General features: G+C 36.9%; 1 pseudogene; it reads left to right on the top strand.

The window, feature by feature from the left end:
* The first annotated feature begins 1105 nt into the window (after window positions 1-1105).
* Window positions 1106-14330, top strand: part of LOC100617137 (tripartite motif-containing protein 29-like) — a 125214-nt pseudogene continuing 111989 nt past the window's right edge.

Raw genomic sequence — 14330 nt, 5'->3', positions numbered from 1 at the left:
ACTATATTCTTACAGGGGAAAGTATGGAAATTTAACAAAATAGAAGAATTCCAAGAATTTGTAAAGAAAAGACCAGACCTGAACAGAAAATTTGATGCCCAAATATGAAACTCAAGAGAATCATGAAAAGGTAATTAAGAAAGGGAGAAATTTCAGATGAAGAAATCAAAACTATTAATAAGCACATGAAAAAGTGTTCTAAATAGCTCATAATCAGAGAGATGTAAATCAAACCACTCTGAGGTATTACCTCACACCTAGCAGATTGGCTTACATGACAGCAAAGGAAAGTAATGAATGCTGGAGGGGATGTGGCAAAGTAGGGACATTAATTCATTGCTGGTGGGGTTGTGAATTGATCCAACCATTCTGGAGGGCAATTTGGAACTATGCCCAAAGGGTGATAAAAGACTGTCTGCCCTTTGATCCATCCATAGCACTGCTGGGTTTGTACCTAAAAGAGATAATAAGGAAAAAGACTTGTACAAGAATATTCATAGCTGCACTCTTTGTGGTGGCCAAAATTTGAAAAATGAGGGGATGCCCTTCAATTGGAGAATGGCTGAACAAATTGTGGTATATGTTGGTGATGGAATACTATTGTGCTAAAAGGAATAATAAAGTGGAGGAATTCCATAGAGACTGGAACAACCTCCAGGAGTTGATGCAGAGTGAAAGGAGCAGAACCAGGAAAACATTGTACACAGAGACTGACACACTGTGGTATAATCGAAAGTAATGGAATTCTCCATTAGTGTCATTGCAATGTCCCTGAACAATCTTCAGGGATCTAGGAGAAAAAACAATATCCACAAGCAGAGGACAAACTGTGGGAGTAAAAACACCAAGGAAAAGCAACTGCTTGACTACAGGGGTTAAGGGGACTTTGTCTGAGGAGAGACTCTAAATGAACACTCTAATGCAAATACCAACAACATTGAAATGGGTTCAAATCAAGAACACATGTGAAACCCAGTGGAATCGTGTGTCGGCTATGGGAGAGGTGGGGGGGGGGGGAGGAAAAGAAAATGATCTTTGTCTTCAACGAATAATGTTTTGAAATGACCAAATAAAATATTGTTAAAAAAAAAAGAAAGGGAGAAAAAAGAAAAACAAAACAAAAAAGTAAGAAACCCAATTAGTTAAAATAATATGTATTCCTATAAGAAAAGAGGACACTGGTAACTCTTAAAAATTGTTATTATCACCTAGGTAGCTAGAAGAATTATACCTAGAGAAAACAGTGACAAACTGTATAGGATGAAACGACAAGACATAAATATGTGTATGTATATATATACATATATATATATATATATATGTATATATATACATATATTTATATACACACATACACAACAATGCCTTAAAAAAAGTTAATACTAAGAGAAATGGGAAAAGAAACAAAATGGGGTAAATGTAAATGTCACAAAGAAGCTCATGGTGGGAGGGGGAAGAGCATCAATACACTGGAAGAGTAAAGAGGTTGGCGATAGGAAATACCCAATTCTTACATGCATTGAAGTTGACTCAAAGAGGAAAGAACAATCAAAAATGTTGGGGCAGAGAATTGATTTGCACCCTATAGGGAAGTAGAACATTAACAAACAGACTGGTAAGGAGGGAAGCAATAAAAGGGAGGAAGAGGGTGGGAGTAGTTTAAAAAGACTGTAAATAAAATAAGGGGGGAATAAGAAGAGTTGTAGAAAGGGAAATTGGGGGGGGACTGATTAAAAACAAAACATTGGTGTAGAAGGAAATAATGAAAGAAGAAATGGCAGAACTAGGAGTAGAAATCAAAATGCTGGGGAAATACACAACTGGTAATCATAACTCTGAATGTGAATGGAATTAACTCACCCATAAAATGCAAGCAAATAGCAGAGCAGATTAGAAATCAAAACCCTACCATATGCTGTCTACAAGAAACACACATGAGGAAGGTAGACAACCATAGGGTGAAAGTAAGAGGATGGAGCCAAATCTATTGGGCATCAACTGATAAAAGAAGGCAGGAGTCACAATCATGATATCTAACAAAGCCAAAGTAAAAATAGATCTAGTCAAAAGAGATAGGGAAGGCAATTATACCCTGATAAAAGGCAGCATAGACAATGAGGAAATGTCAGTACTCAATATGTACACATCAAATGGCATAGCATGCAAATTTCTAGAGGAGAAACTAGTGGAGCTCAAGAATGAAATAGATAGAAAAGCTAGAATAGTAGGAGACCTGATCCTTCCTCTATCAGAATTAGATAAATCAAACCAAAAAATAAATAAGAAAGAGGTAAGAGAAGTGAATGAAATCTTACAAAATTAGAGTTAGTAGATATGTGGAGAAAAATAAATAGGAACAGAAAGAAATACACCTTCTTTTTAGCAGCACATGGTACATTCACAAAGATTGACCATGTACTGGGGCATAAAAACATTGCAAACAAATGCAAAAATAGAAGAAATAATAAATGCAACCTTATCAGACCACAATGCAATGAAAATAATAATTAGCAAGGGTATTTGGGGAGGCAAATCAAAAATTAATTGGAAATTAGACAAAGATTCTCCAAAATTGGTTAAAGAACAAATCATAGAAACAATAATTTCATCGAAATAAATGACAATGATAAGACATCCTTTCAAAATCTATGGGATGCAGCCAAAGCAGTACTCAGGGGGAAATTTATGTTTTTGAGTTCATATATTAAGAAATTAGGGAGGATAGAGGTCAATAAATTGGGCATACAAATTAAAAAACTAGAAAGTGAACAAATTTCTTTGGATAAAGACTAAATTAGAGATCCTAAAAATCAAAGGAGAAATTAATAAAATTGAAAATGAAAGAACTATTGAATTAATAAATAAGACTAGAAGCTGGTACTTTGAAAAAAAAAACAAATAAAAGAGACAAAGTACTGGTCAATCTAATTTAAAAAAGGAAAGAAGAAAACCAAATTGACAGTATCCAAGATGAAATGGGAGACCTCACCTCTAATGAAGAGGAAATTAAGGGAATCATTAAAAATTATCATGCCCAATTATATGGCAATAAATATGGCAATCTAGGTGATATGGATGAATATTTACAAAAAATATAAATTGCCTAGACTAACAGAGGAAGAAATAAACTACTTAAACAACCCCATATCAGAAAAAGAAATTGAACAAGCCATCAAAGAACTCCCTAAGAAAAAATCCCCAGGTACAGATGTATTCACAAATGAATTCTGTCAAATATTCCAAGACTAATAACACAGACTACTGGTGGGGTTCTGAGAGGTAATTGGTGAACCAGACTAGATTGCTGAACAAGAACAATCAACCAAATAGAATGATCTGCCTGTGGATAAACAAAAGTTGATTGCAAATGAGATTGGCATTCTCTGCTCATAATGGGAGTCTTGAGCTTCACCACCAATGAAAAAGCCATCCTGGAGCAGAACTTCCATGACTTAGTTCAGGATCTTTAAAAAGAGAAAAATGAAGTTATTGCAGCACTAGAGCAACAGGAACAAGATGCTGTGAACCAGGTGAAGGTGATCGTGGATACATTGGATGAGAGGACCAAAGTGCTACAAGAGGATAAGCAGACCAGAGAGCAGTTGCACAGTATCAGTGACTCAGTGCTATTTATTCAGAAATTTGGGGCACTGATGAGCAACTAATCACTTCCCCCACCTCTTCCTACATACCATGTCTTGTTGAAAGGAGATGGTCTCTCTCAGTCACTGGGCAACTTTAAGGATGATTTACTCAATGTGTGCATGAGGCATGTGGAAAAGATGTGTAAAGGAGATCTGAGTTGGAATTTCATTGAGAGAAACCATATGGAGAATGGTAGCTACCAGACTGGGGACCATCGCTTCATGAACAACTACATATCTGACTGGGGCCAGCAGACACTCTGATGAGACATTCCATGTACCTCACACCCAAGGCTGGGGCCAGGACATCTAACCTTCTTCTCCAGGCCATCTCACAAAGGAGACCAACCAAAAGAACTTTGACAATTTCTATGGTACAATAGGTAACTACACTTCCAGAATATGAGAATATTTAATCTCCATTCAGAGTTCCAATGATTTGCCTGTTGTCCAAGGTAATCCCTCCTTCTCCCTGAAAGAAGGCATTGGGAAAGTCCCCTATCACTTCACCACCAAGGGACAGGAACTGTTTTCCAAACAGTTCGATGGTGGCCTGTTTAACAGTAACACTGGCTATCCTTCTATCAGCAGACGTCAGAGTCCCAAAGCTCAGCCACAGACTTAGAAATCTAACAAGAAGACATTGATGTCACACTACTGTCCATTCTATGTCAACAAGGGTAACATCAGCAAACATCATCTGCAATGGGAATAAACTAGAAGGATCCCCAATAAGATCAGGAGTGAAACAAGGATGCCCATCATCACCTCTATTATTCAACATTATACTAGAAACACTAGCAGTAGCAATTAGAGAAGAAAAAGAAATTGAAAGTATTAAAATAGGCAATCAGGAGACCAAGCTGTCACTCTTTGCAGATGATATGATGGTCTACTTAAAGAATCCTAGAGAATCAACTAAAAATCTAGCCAAACTAATCAACAACTTTTGCAAAGTTGCAGGATACAAAATATACCCACATAAATCATCAGCATTTCTATTTATTTCCAACACATCTCAGCAGCAAGAATTAGAAAGAGAAGTTTCATTCAAAATAACCCTAGACAAAATAAAATGCTTAGGAATCTATCTGCCAAGAAAAACATAGGAACTATATGAACACAAGTACAAAACCCTCTCCACACAATTAAAACAAGGTCTCAACAATTGGGAAAACATTGATTGCTCATGGGTAGGATGAACTAATATAATAAAAACGACAATCCTACCCAAATTAATTTACTTATTTAGTGCCATACCCATTGAACAATCAAAAACCTTTTGTAATGAATTAGAAAAAAATCATAACAAAATTCACTTGGAAGAAAAAAGATCAAGGATATCCAGGGAAATCATGGAAAAAAGAATGTGAAGGAAGGAGGTCTGTCCCAGATCTCAAACTATACTATAAAATATACTGGCTAAGAGACAGAAAGGAGGATCAGTGGAATAGATTTGGGGTAAGTGACCTCAGCAAGACAGCCTATGATAAGCCCAAAGATCCCAGCTTTTGGGACAAAAATTCACTATTTGATAAAAACTGCTGCCAAAATTGGAAGACAGTATGGGAGAGATTAGATTTGAATCAACATCTCACACCCTACACCAAGATAGACTCAGAATGGGTGAATTACTTGAATATAAAGAAGGAAATTATAAGTAAATTAGGTAAACACATAATAGTATACATGCCAGATCTTTGGGAAATGAAAGATTTTAAAACAAAGCAAGAGTTAGAAAAAAATCACAAAATGTAAAATAAATAATTTTGATTACATCAAATTAAAAAGTTTTTGTACAAACAAAACCAATGTAACCAAAATTAGAATGGAAGCTACAAATTGGAAAACAATCTTCATAACAAAAACATCTGACAAAGGTCTAATTACTCAATTTCATAAATTTGAGCTAAATCAGTTGAACAAAATATCAAGCCATTCTCCAATTGATAAATAAGCAAGGGACATAAATAGACAATTTTCAGATAAAGAAATCAAAACTATTAATAAGCACATGAAAAGGTGTCCTAAATCTCTTATAATCAGAGAGATGCAAATCAAAACAATTCTGAGGTATCACCTCACACCTAGCAGATTGGCTAACATGACAGCAATGGAAAGAAATGAATTCTGGAAGGGATGTGGCAAAGTTGGAGCATTAATGCATTGCTGGTGGCGTTGTGAATTGATCCAACTATTCTTGAGGGCAATTTGGAACTATGCACAAAGGACTCTAAAAGACTGTCTGCCCTTTGATCCATCCATAGCACTGCTGGGTTTGTACCCCAAAGTCATAATAAGGAAAACAACTTGTACAAAAATATTCATAGCTGCAGTCTTTGTGGTGGCAAAAAAAATGGAAAATGAGGGATGCCCTTTAATTGGGGAATGGCTGAATAAATTGTGGTATATGTTGGTGATGGAATACTATTGTGCTCAAAGGAATAATAAACTGGAGGAATTCCAGGGAACTGGAATGACCTCCAGGAATTAATGCAGAGGGAAAGGAGCAGAACCAGGAGAACACTATACATAAAGACTGATACACTGTGGTACAATCAAATGTAAGGGACTTCTCCATTAGTGGCAATGCAGTGACCCTGAACAACTTGGAGGAACCTAAGAGAAAAACCACTATCCACATCCAGAGGAAACACTGTGGGAGTAGAAAAACAGAAGAAAAACAACTGCTTGATTACATAGATCAAGAGGATATGATTAGGTCTTAATAGTTATTCTTTGTGGTAAAGTAGATTCTCATGAGGTATATAAGTATATTGTTATATGGTTTGTATTTTTAAAAAGGAATCACTAAATCATTTTAAAATGAAATTAAGGCTCTTGCAGTGCTTCAGGGGTATCATCTTGAATAAAACTTCTCAGTATAAATACTACAAATGTAAACAAAATGGGCATAATGATTGGGCATAATGTGAACTGACTACAAGTAATTAGAAATTGACATTTTGAATAAATCCTCTTAATGAGCTTAATTTCAGAGTGATTCTTTCCTTTCTTGCAGAATCAAGTATGGGGGCAAATCTAAATAGTGGAGGATACCAATAATTTGAGTTGTGATTGGCTAACAGAAAGATTTTTTTTTCTTTTCCCATGATTTGAGATGGTTTCTCTTTTTTCTTCTCCTGCTTTCTTTTCTCTGTTTTACTACACACACACACACACACACACACACACACACACACACACACACACACACACACCTCAAGTAGCTGTTGAAAAAAATAAGATTTTAAATGAAATAATCTAGAAAATGAACATCAAGCCTATAGTCTGGCCTCTGACACTTCATAATTGTATGATACTAGGCAAGTCATTTAAAGCTATTTTTCTCTGTTTCCTCATATGTATAATAAATAGGAGAAGGAAATAGCAAACCACTCCAGCATATTTCCCAAGAAAACCCCAAATGTGGTTATGAAAAGTCAGGCCTATCTGAAACAACTGAACAGGAAAGAATGAATACTTGGAATAAAGAAAATGTGCTAAAAAGAACTAAGCATAACTGTTTACTTTAGTCAATGTTAAATCTTTAACCAAAGTGCTCATTTTACAAATTAGAGACCCTGTCAGAAGAATGAGACCTATTCCAAAAAATTGAAAAGATGTTTCCAGTGACCAATTGACTACTTTGGGCATATGGAACCCAAGATGAAATGCATTTATTAAATGGATATTGGTTTTGGGTTACTAAGATATAAAGAAACTTGGCATTAGTTAATATTGGTGATCATTATTGTACTTTGATTTTTTCTTTCACATGATCTGTTTGCTGAGTTTTCTTGTTGAATTTAGTGATATGTAATTTCAAAAAGTTATTATAGAATTAGCTTATAGATAAGCGATTGATTAGAGACATACCTATCTCTCATCAATCAAAGGGAGGAATTTGAGTGATCAGAATGATTTTATATCATTTTTTAAAACAAAAACAATGGTGTACTTTAATAGAATTAAAGGAAATATTGACAGCCTTTGGCTAGGGATAAGCAATTGTTCAAGAATAATAAATTCTGTATGTTAATGACTTTCTCCTTTCTCATCAATTATTTATTTAAAGTCATTCATGCTTGTTTCTTGAACAGTAAAAGAGGAAACTTTTTTCTTCTTCATTTTGATTGGACTGAACAAATAAAGTTACACTGTTAACATTTTGGAATTTAATACATTGAAGTTGGACAATGCCATCTTTGTTCAGAATTTGTGTTTGAGTTCCAGGGATTGCGTTAGTACCCTTCTTACGTCAAAATAAATAGATCAGAGTCAATCCATAAAGATTTTTATATACAAGGACCATTATCTAGACTTTGAAATTTCAAAGAATAAATTTCAACAGGCTGATTGAAAGTCACAGTAATTAGAAACTTCATCACACTCAAATTATAATCAGGAAAGAAAGAAGGTAATTTTGTAAGACATGGAATGGAATGTAGAGGAAACTGAGATTATAGGCAGGAGTCCTTGGAATCTTGGAAGCCAGGGTTTCTGGTGAGGAAGCAGCCTCCTAGATCCCACTCCAGTGCTGAAACAAACCCCAGTCCTGAGTGATTCCTGTCACATACTGAAGTCTTCTGGACTCTATTGATTCTCTCTTTCTGCTGAAGCAAGACCTGTATGAACTGATCAGACTTTCAGTTTTACCCAAAGAGTCAGCCTGAGGAACTGAAGCCAGACCTCTCAACTGTGCCATTTATACCTAGACTGATATTTCTTGAATTAGCCTAGGATTAATCCAGTTTAGAGAAACCATCAGACAGAGGAAGCTTTCAGGCCAGCAGTGGTGTTTAGCCAAGGGCTGAAGAGGCTTGCCATTGATCGGGGTCTCTAGTCAGGGAAACCTAATAACTCTCTTTCCTGCCCTCTTTCTTGTTATACTCCTTTTAAATAAACAACCATTTAATATAAGGAACAATCCAATCTATTACAGAAGGAAGAAGGAAGAAGATTTGTTTGGGTTGGATTTTATCCTGGAGGGAGAGCTAGCCAGACTAGGTGAAGGCAAAGTCCCAGTCCCCCATTTTGTTCTCTCTCTCCCAAGGCAGAACATCAAAGGGCATCAAAGAGAGAGACTCTGTTAAGCAAAAGTCCTAGTCAACTGTCTATAATCATCTCCTGGGTTGTTTCTCTGTCCCTGTCACAGGTTGCTGTGTTATCTTCCCACCAAAGTGCTCTGTCCTAAAACAGAGAATAGTCATTTTTTGCTCTCTGTCTCTGAGGGAGTTATCCTGTCAGATCATTTTATGTAAAATTCCTGATTGCCTGTCTACATTAATAACTCAGATTCTCCCTCCCTTATAAAAGGAAGGGTCTTTGCTTAAATAATTATTCATTTATATGTGCATGGGACAGGATTGAGTATGCTTTTCTCAAAATGAGCATTAAGATTATAAAAGCCAATTTGTTACCTTTTTTGTTGGTTGAGGGCTCTGGGACAGGCTTTTTGGGAGAATGATGAAGGACAGAAGGGGCTATGAACAGCTCAGTTTCTTCCCTTGCCTCTCCTGAGTTGGGCTGTATTTTCACACAGACATTTTGATTTGTAGGTCAAAGCCTGGTGCAGGGAGCCTGACAGGGGAGTAGAGAGGGGCTCTATGTATATAGTGACTGCTTGCTGCCTAGTCAGTGGTCACTTCTTAGCCCATCATTGGAGTGCTCTCTTTTATGAAGGTAAATAAACAACTCCCTCTTTTTACTCCTACCTCCTGACTCTGATTTTGCATATTTGTGTGAGTGGGGCACTGGTATCTCACACTGATTGGTGTGGGGTACTTGTAATCAATTTTTATCCCACACATATGCATCACTTACATTAAGACACTTCCAAACAGCTTTGTTAATGAAGGGCATTTCATCCATAAAATTTAGGGGATATCCTTGTCTTCATTTTTTCCAGGCTTGTTTCCTTCAGCATTCCTTAATTTTATCTTCTAAACCCATAACATCTGTTTCTAGATACTGATCCATTCACACTTTGTTTAAAAAGAAATGTGGATGTTATTGATATATTGTTGGTGAAAGCTGCATTTTTATCTTGTTGGAAAGTTGAACCTTAAGAACATTTTGTATAGTCAAGAAAGTCTGATGCATTCATGGAGTTCCCCTTTAATTGGACTCAAGAAATCCACTTGTTTTCAAGCTTCCCATGAAATGAGGAAGTGATCCAGGACACTATGTTCTTTTTTTTGTTGTTTGGAGCTGAAGGATATGACATACTAAATGTCCTTCTTTTAAGATTTAGTGTACAAATATGTTAAATATTCCTGCCTTGTTGATTAAATGTGCTCTGGAAGATTTCATGTAAGTAGAACAAAGACAAACTAAAGTTTAAATGCCAATTAGGTGGCACAATGGGAAGGAGCACTGAATTTGGAATAAAAAAATAGCTGAATCCTGCCTCCAACCTTTACTAGCTATGTAACTGGGCAAATCACTTAACTTCTTTCAGACTCAATTTCTTCAACTATAAAATGAAATATCACATATTACAAGGTAATTGTGGGTATCAAAGAAGATAAGTCCACTGCTTTGTAAAATTTAAAATGTTACATAAATGTTATTTATGTTCATTGGTATAATTAAGTGGGTATCAAAATAAGATAATATATGTACAGTGCTTTTCAAACTTTAAAATGCTACATTGGTTTTCTTAATTATTTATTAATTAATGGATGCTAAAAATAAGGTGTCTGCAAATAAAAGTATATCTAATATAGTGACCTTACAATATCATGGTCAATTTATAATTAGCCATAATTAAGTCATTTTATAATCAAATTATAAAAGAGGTGAAGTTTTGGATAGTTCAGGAGGGACAGCCTCAATATGGCTGCTTAGAAACAGTTAAAATTCTGTCTTCTGTGAAAACCCTTCTACACCAATCAAAAACAAAGTACTTTGAGGGGGACAGAAAACCAAATACAGCAGCAGGACAGAGCCAAGGGACATTCCTGCCAATTCAACTTAAATGGTACATCCAGAAGGCTGAGTTTTCCAGGTTTAAGGAAAAGAAAGAAAGAAAGTCCCAGAACCCCTCCCCTACCTACTGTGCTGAGACTCTGGTGGTTGCTGGAGTCTCTGGCAAGGGCTCCAGCCAGGAGGAAGTACCTTGCTACCATAGCTACAGGAGGTTCATGCTCTGGCCACAGCAACTGGAGGAGAGGGGCAACTGGAGGAGAGGGGCAGAGAGAAGGGCAGGTTGTAGCCTTCAAACACCACTTTCCATCTAGGGCCTCTGTCTCTGGATATCTTAGCCTCAGAGCACATTCAGCTCTGCAGATCAGGTCTGCCTGGTTTAATCCCATTTATCAATAATGCTGCCTCCAGAAGGCAGAAAACCTCAATCTTCAACACCCCTCCCCCATCTACTGTGCTGAGAAACCCCTCCCCCCTAAAAATTAGGCTGACTAGGATCCCAAGGCAAAGGATGCAACCATGACAGGATCTGTTGGAATCACCCCTGGAAGGTCAGGGCTATGACTAGGGGAGCTGGCAGAAAGGAGGACAGGGGTAACTACCTTCAGCCTCCATAACATACACCTACACCTTCAGTTTCTGCTGGCCACTGGGGAAGACCTGGTCTAAGGACTCATAATAGTCTATCACTCTAATCTAGTTAATCAGCAGAACAGAGAATAGCCCAAACCCACAGATCCAGCAAACAAACAGATTATGCAAGATTACAGCCAATGGGAGGAGGGGAAGGAAAAAAATGTGAATAGCCCAAACCCACAGATCCAGCAAACAAACAGATTATGCAAGATTACAGCCAATGGGAGGAGGGGGAGGAAAAAAATGTGAGTAAACAATAGAAAAAGAAAAAAGAAATTCCAATCAATAGCTTCTATCCAGATAATGAAGAAAGAACTAATGGAACAGAGGAGGACCAAGGAATACCAAGCAAAATCTCAGGAACTCCATTGAATTGGACACAGGCTTTGGAAGAACTCAAAACACAATTCAAAAAACAATTAAGAGAGGCTGAAGACAATTGGGAAAATAAACAAAAATAAGTCATCTGGAAAGAGAGGCACATGAACTAAAACAAGAAAATTGTGTACTAAAAGCCAGAATTCACTAGTTCGAAAATGAGCAAAGAAAATGAAAGATGACCTACAAAGAAAAACAGACCAAAAGAGGTGCAGTTTTACTTATTTATTTCTAGCACGTCTGTCCATATGTCAGGCACCCCCATCATGTACATCAAGGAAGCTAAGGCTGTTCCTTGTCTTTCCAGAACATCTCCCAGTAGTGCAGCTTATGAATCTACCTATAATCCATTTCATTAAAGTTCCATCTGTCTATTCTCCTTCCTTCAAAATTCTGATTTATTTAGTGTAATTCAACAAAAATACACCAAGGGCCTACTGTGTACATGTTATAGACATTAAATACATGACAACAAAATAGTTTCAGTTTCAACATGGATAACTGCCCTGGGTCCAGAGATTTCCTAAGGTCCTTGTTTGGAGATAACTTGTCCAAGTTCAGCTACTGGGAACAGGTAATAAAAAAAAAAATACTTGGCTGAGGAGAAACATCAATGCTAGAAGAAAATGAAGAAACTTCAGAGCAACCCTGGAAATATGAGAGCAAGCTTCATATTCAGAAAGAGATCTTAAAATATTTGCACTGAAAAGATTCTCAGAGATCATTTTGCACTTTCAGAATGCCAAGAATTATCAAGGACCTTAGTTCTGGACCCAACCCCAAATAAGATGCCGCAAAAACAGAGGTTTTTAAATTGGAGTCCATGGATAGATGTCAATACAAGTGTGAACTTGGATGGAAAGGGGGAAAAAGTCTTCATTTTCAATAATCTATAAAATTTAGCATTTCCTTCACTTTTTTTTTTAACCCTTACCTTCCATCTTGGAGTCAATACTGTGTATTGGCTCCAAGGCAAAAGAGTGGTAAGGGCTAGGCAATGGAGGTTAAGTGACTTGCCCAAGGTCACACAGCTAGGAAGTGGCTGAGGCCAGATTTGAACCTAGGACCTCCAGTCTCTAGGTCTGGCTCTTAATCCACTGAGCTACCCAGCTGCCCCCCATTTCCTTCACTTTTAAAAAATATATATTATGCTAAGGAATTCATTGTCTTCACCAAGTTAATAATAAACATTTATTAAGTGTCTACTATGTGCTAAGCACTATACCAAGTTCTTTTCTATCCAGATCACAATTCATTTATATCTGATCACAAAATGAAAAGTAAAGAGGTAGAGCTCTTATTCATTAATCATTGCCCTCAATTCCAAAACCCAACCTTGAAGGGCACTTGCTGCCCTCTGTAAGAGTTAAAACTTAGGGAAACTGAGGCAGGTAGAAATTTGTTTCTCTCTGCAAGGAGTATTATGTTTTTAGAGGTTTATTGAAGATTAAAATATAAAGAAAATACAAGGAAGAGAAGCATGTGCTAGGTGGGCCATGAGGCCCACCCAAATTTCACTCACATCATGAGACATGTCTGTTTGCCAGTGGAGACAGGAAGAGAAGAGCACTAATAGCCAGCCCAGGCAAGGTTACAAGGCATTCTGGGAAGTGAGCAAGGACCCTTGGGGATTGAAGTCCTGGATTCAAGTCTCCATTTTTTACGCCTCTGGGATGGTAAGGAGTAAATTTAAAAATGCCCAAATGGCACCTGAAGAAATGATGCATATAGTCCAGCTTATAAATGTTCTCAAGAAAGGAGATTAATTTGCGCAGATAAGGGAAATAGCAAAGTAAGCCAGTGTTGGTGGTCAAGAACAGGTTTTGGAGACAATGACTGATTGGTGAGCTCAGTGATAGTAAGATATAACTCTTCTTCTCATACTCCAATTGGTACCCCTTCAGGTATGGTTATACATCCTCTGCTCAGGTGCCAACCCAGACTTTAGAAAGCACTGTCATACTGTATAGAGATTTGGACTTCAATTCCAAAAGAACTGAGATTGTAACTTACCTCTATCAGCAACTAATTGGTTGACTGGGCAAATTACATATGTTTTCTGGGACATCTTTTCCTCCTATATAAAACAGGAAAGTTGGGTTTAATGAACTCCAATCCCTCTTCCAGATTTAAATCTATTTCTTTTGACCAAGGGAAATAATGCTAGAAATACACCCCAAGGAGGCCAAGTGATTTCTTAAAGATGAGTATTCTCTGAGAGGATATATTGAATAATGGATAGTGAAATGGACTCAGATTACATGTTGTAGAGAGACACCGATCTTCATTGGCTACAGATGTTCTCTTATCAGAAAGCTTCCTATTCCAATAAAATCATAGCTCCTACCTCCCATTCATCAAAATATTTATAATATTACTTTTGGGGAGCAGCTAAGAACTAGACACAAAATGAATATATAGCCAATGATTGGGAAATGGCCAAACAAACTGTTTTACTAAGTGATTTCCATGAAAGTTCTCCCAATATACTGTGGACAGAGCCATGAACTCATCCAACCTTTCTGGAAAGCATTTTGGAACTCTGCCTGAAAAGCTATTAAACCATGTATACCCTTTGACCCCAAAATATTGCTACTAGGTATATGCTCAAAGAAGATCAAAGAAATAGGGACAGGAAATTCATTTTTTTAATGATGGTAGCTCTTCTTGTCTGGGCAAAGTGTTTGAAACTGAAGGGGTGCTAAATAATCAAAAATAGTTGAACAACTATGGTATATGTAT

The sequence above is a fragment of the Monodelphis domestica genome, chromosome 6 (genome assembly GCF_027887165.1).
Source record: "Monodelphis domestica isolate mMonDom1 chromosome 6, mMonDom1.pri, whole genome shotgun sequence".
In the NCBI taxonomy this organism is placed as follows: domain Eukaryota; kingdom Metazoa; phylum Chordata; class Mammalia; order Didelphimorphia; family Didelphidae; genus Monodelphis; species Monodelphis domestica.
The sequence above is the reverse complement of the archived record's forward strand: the minus strand, read 5'-3'. Positions and strand labels throughout refer to the sequence as shown.